This window comes from Salmo salar, chromosome 14 (genome assembly GCF_965601325.2).
Source record: "Salmo salar chromosome 14, fSalSal1, whole genome shotgun sequence".
Classification (NCBI taxonomy): domain Eukaryota; kingdom Metazoa; phylum Chordata; class Actinopteri; order Salmoniformes; family Salmonidae; genus Salmo; species Salmo salar.
The window spans coordinates 43855001-43860000 of NC_138304.1; the positions used below are offsets into that span (position 1 = coordinate 43855001).

General features: G+C 46.2%; 1 protein-coding gene across 13 annotated transcripts in view; it reads right to left on the minus strand.

The window, feature by feature from the left end:
- LOC106569640 (muscleblind-like protein 1) overlaps positions 1–5000 on the minus strand; it is a 117580-nt gene that overhangs the window by 95518 nt on the left and 17062 nt on the right. The window contains exon 1 of one of the 13 annotated variants that reach the window (XM_045694385.2): positions 4898–5000. This exon is cut by the window's right edge and continues 26 nt beyond it. The exons of the other annotated variants lie outside the window; for them this stretch is intronic. The gene's annotated coding sequence lies outside the window, so the exon portion shown is untranslated. The remainder of the gene's footprint in view (positions 1–4897) is intronic. 13 annotated transcript variants of the gene reach the window in all.

The window sequence follows — 5000 nt, forward strand, 5'->3', positions numbered from 1 at the left end:
ACCTCTATACCAGGCGGTGTTAGAGGAAAGCCCCCCCCCCACCACTCTTTTACACCGCTGCTACTCTCTGTTGTTATCATCTATGCATAGTCACTTAATAACTCTACCTACATGTACATATTACCTCAACTAACCGGTGCCCCCGCACATTGACTCTGTACCGGTACCCCCCTGTATATAGTCTTGCTATTGTTATTTTACTGCTGCTCTTTAATTACTTGTTACTTTTATCTCTTATTCTTATCTGTATTTTTATTAACTGCATTGTTAGTTAGGGGCTTGTAAGTAAGCATTTCACTGTAAGGTCTACACCTGTTGTATTCGGCGCATGTGACAAATAAACTTGGATTTGAAGGTGAGGTATAGAAAGGTATTGAAAACAGGGGTGTCAATAATTTTGACCCCATCCTTTTTGAAAAAAATATATATTACTTGTTCAAAAATATATCTATCTCTGTGCAATTGTATTAGTAAAATAATATAATTTCCCCAAAAATGTTTTGCATACAATATCGCTCAGAATGTGTATTATTTATTTTATACAGTCATCTTTGCTCATCTTTCTCAAGGGTGTCAATCATTTCAGGCTCCACTGTGCATTGTCAGTGTAGGAATGTTTCTCTTCCAGAGATTTTAACCGATATACAAGGATGATTCTTACATTCATCATTCTATTAGTAGCTTTGCATAAAAGCCTTGCAGTAACAAAGTAGCACGGTTGTCTTTAGGTCAGGCCACAGCTGAACCCTGTCTGGTGTTTCTTTGACGAACTCAGTGGCCTTGTTGCTTGAGCGTCTGCTGTGAGATTAGAAAAGTTGGGAGTTCAATCCCCATCCTAGTCATACCAAAGACTGTAAAAATGGGGCCCAGTGCATCTCTGTTTGGCACTAAAGGATTCTTCTGGATTTTGGCAATGAGGCCCTTTATCTACTTCCCCACAGTAATATGAACTTGTGGATACCATTTGTATGTCTCTGTGTCCAGTATGAAGGAAGTTAGAGGTTGTTTTGTGAGCCAATGCTAACTAGCATTAGCGCAATGACTGGAAGTCTGTGATATACCCATAGACTTCCAGTCATTGCACTAACGCCAGTTAGCAATTGCGCTAGCACTAGTTAGCAGCTTCCTTCAAACCGCACGCAGAGACATACAAATGGTATCCATGTGTTCAACTAACTCTGGGGAAGTAGATCAAAGCCCACATTACCAAAATCCCAAAGAATCCCTTTAAGGAAAAAGATTGGGGTAAGGGGCTCTGCGATAGACTGGCGTCCTGTCCAGGGGGTGTACTTGTACATCAAGCTGCCTCACGCTACAGAAACAGGATATAGGCTCCTGCTCCTATTCCAGCTTGCACAAGCCAAGGCTCCTTACTTACAGTTGTCTTTAGGTCAGGTCACAGCTCAACCCTTCACTAGTATTTATTTTCAGTATGTTTTTAATTAATTCCAGGCATAATACTTCAAATCTACTGAGACAATGAAATCAGATAAGCTGCCAGTAGTCTGGTTCAGTTACGGTCAACCTACCAAGCATTCACGGTTGGACCGTATGGCAGTGGTGGAATTGCCCACTGCCCCGGTGCCATGACAGCATGGTATGGAGTGTGATATGGGTGTAATATGAGGTGTCACACGGTTCAAACACAGTCGTAAACACGGTAATAACATGCCTGTAAACACAAAACCGCCACTATACTGAAGGCTTAAGCTGTCAGTGGGAACCTCTCAGGCACTTAATCCTGTCCTCAGGGCAGAGCACAGATCATAGAGAGATACTGGGAAACATCCACACAACACACAACACACACAGAGTGCTAGGGCCAGACACACACACACCAACACACAGAGTATGTCAGCAATTTATTCCGCGAGGGACTGAAGAACACATTACAGTTAAAAAATAAATATGTGTTTGCAATTAATTTTGCTGCTGTCTTGGGAGGAGTCTCCCTTGTCAAAGAGATGTTTAATATCAGCAAGATCAAGTCATTCTACAGGGGAAAGCTCCATTCTACAGGGGAAAGCTCCATTCTACAGGGGAAAGCTCCATTCCACAAGGGAAAGCTCCATTCTACAGTGAAAAGCTCCATTCCACAGGGGAAAGCTCCATTCTACAGTGAAAAGCTCCATTCTACAGGGGAAAGCTCCATTCTACAGGGGAAAGCTCCATTCTACAGGGGAAAGCTCCATTCTACAGGGGAAAGCTCCATTCTACAGGGGAAAGCTCCATTCTACAGTGAAATGCTCCATTCTACAGTGAAAAGCTCCATTCTACAGTGAAAAGCTCCATTCTACAGGGGAAAGCTCCAGTCCACAGGGGAAAGCTCCATTCCACAGGGGAAAGCTCCATTCTACAGGGGAAAGCTCCATTCCACAAGGGAAAGCTCCATTCTACAGTGAAAAGCTCCATTCCACAGGGGAAAGCTCCATTCTACAGGGGAAAGCTCCATTCTACAGGGGAAAGCTCCATTCTACAGGGGAAAGCTCCATTCTACAGGGGAAAGCTCCATTCTACAGGGGAAAGCTCCATTCTACAGGGGAAAGCTCCATTCTACAAGGGAAAGCTCCATTCCACAAGGGAAAGCTCCATTCTACAGGGGAAAGCTCCATTCCACAGGGGAAAGCTCCATTCTACAGGGGAAAGCTCCATTCCACAAGGGAAAGCTCCATTCTACAGTGAAAAGCTCCATTCCACAGGGGAAAGCTCCATTCTACAGTGAAAAGCTCCATTCTACAGGGGAAAGCTCCATTCTACAGGGGAAAGCTCCATTCTACAGGGGAAAGCTCCATTCTACAGTGAAATGCTCCATTCTACAGGGGAATGCTCCATTCTACAGGGGAATGCTCCATTCTACAGTGAAAAGCTCCATTCTACAGGGGAAAGCTCCATTCTACAGGGGAAAGCTCCAGTCCACAGGGGAAAGCTCCATTCCACAGGGGAAAGCTCCATTCTACAGGGGAAAGCTCCATTCCACAAGGGAAAGCTCCATTCTACAGTGAAAAGCTCCATTCCACAGGGGAAAGCTCCATTCTACAGTGAAAAGCTCCATTCTACAGGGGAAAGCTCCATTCTACAGGGGAAAGCTCCATTCTACAGGGGAAAGCTCCATTCTACAGGGGAAAGCTCCATTCTACAGGGGAAAGCTCCATTCTACAGTGAAATGCTCCATTCTACAGGGGAATGCTCCATTCTACAGTGAAAAGCTCCATTCTACAGTGAAAAGCTCCATTCTACAGGGGAAAGCTCCATTCTACAGGGGAAAGCTCCAGTCCACAGGGGAAAGCTCCATTCCACAGGGGAAAGCTCCATTCTACAGGGGAAAGCTCCATTCCACAAGGGAAAGCTCCATTCTACAGGGGAAAGCTCCATTCTACAGGGGAAAGCTCCATTCTACAGGGGAAAGCTCCATTCTACAGTGAAAAGCTCCATTCTACAGTGAAAAGCTCCATTCTACAGGGGAAAGCTCCATTCTACAGTGAAAAGCTCCATTCTACAGGGGAAAGCTCCAGTCCACAGGGGAAAGCTCCATTCCACAGGGCAAAACCCACTATGCTAGTGTTTCCCAAACTCTTCTTGTTTTTTGCCCTAGCGCTACACAGCTGATTCATGAAGCTTTGTTTATTTGAATCAGCTGTGTAGTGCTAGGGCAAAAAACTAAAATGTGCACCCAGGGGGCCCAGGATCTAGTTTGGGAAACACTGCACTACGCAATCAGCAGTGTATCTCTATCTGCCTGCCTCTGTCTGGACCACTGAAAACAATGTAACTCACAACAACTACATTCCTCATCAGTGCTTCAACCACAGACACCAGGAAACAATGGGGAAACCGAGAGGAGAGGAGGAGAAGAGAAGGGAGGAGAGGAGAAGAGGAGAAGGGAGGAGAAAAGGAAAGGAGGAGAGGAGAAGGGAGGAGAGGAAATGGGAGGAGAGGAAATGGGAGTAGAGGAGGAGAGGAGAAGGGAGGAGAGGAGGAGAGGAGTAGAGGATGAGGGAGGATAGGAAACGGGAGGATAGGAGGAGAGGAGAAGGAAGGAGAGGAGAAGGGAGGACGGGAAGAGAGGAGGAGAGGAGAGGAGAAGAGAGAAGGGGAGGGAGGAGGAGAGGAGAAGACAATAGACAGCAGTATTCATAAAGCATCTCAGAGGAAATCAAGAGGAAACTTAGAGAAGAAAAGAACAGAAGGGAGGAGAGAGGAGAAGAGGAGAGGAGAGGAGAGGACTAAATCCAGAGAAGGAGGGTTCAATGAAGATAGCTAGTAGCTACTGTCTCCCTTCAGCCCACAACCAGTCATAACGCTCCCTCGGTACGTCTTCTCATCATGAGTCTCCCTTCAGCCCACAACCAGTCATAACGCTCCCTCGGTACGTCTTCTCATCATGAGTCTCCGTTCAGCCCACAACCAGTCATAACGCTCCCTCGGTACGTCTTCTCATCATGAGTCTCCCTTCAGCCCACAACCAGTCATTACGCTCCCTCGGTACGTCTTCTCATCATGAGTCTCCCTTCAGCCCACAACCAGTCATAACGCTCCCTCGGTACGTCTTCTCATCATGAGTCTCCGTTCAGCCCACAACCAGTCATAACGCTCCCTCGGTACATCTTCTCATCATGAGTCTCCCTTCAGCCCACAACCAGTCATTACGCTCCCTCGGTACGTCTTCTCATCATGAGTCTCCCTTCAGCCCACAACCAGTCATTACGCTCCCTCGGTACGTCTTCTCATCATGAGTCTCCCTTCAGCCCACAACCAGTCATAACGCTCCCTCGGTACGTCTTCTCATCATGACACACAGACAACAGGACAAACTTTACTCTTGAACACACATGTTAAAACCATTACATGACAACATAACTGAATCTCTCTCAGCCGTTCAAAGTATGTTCTCACTTACTTAGCTACGGTTCAACAGCGTCGCACCGCAACCTAGTAAAAACCATACATTCTCTTGGGTCTCTCTCTTTCTCTGTTCCTCCCTCTCTGTTTCTCACTTGTTC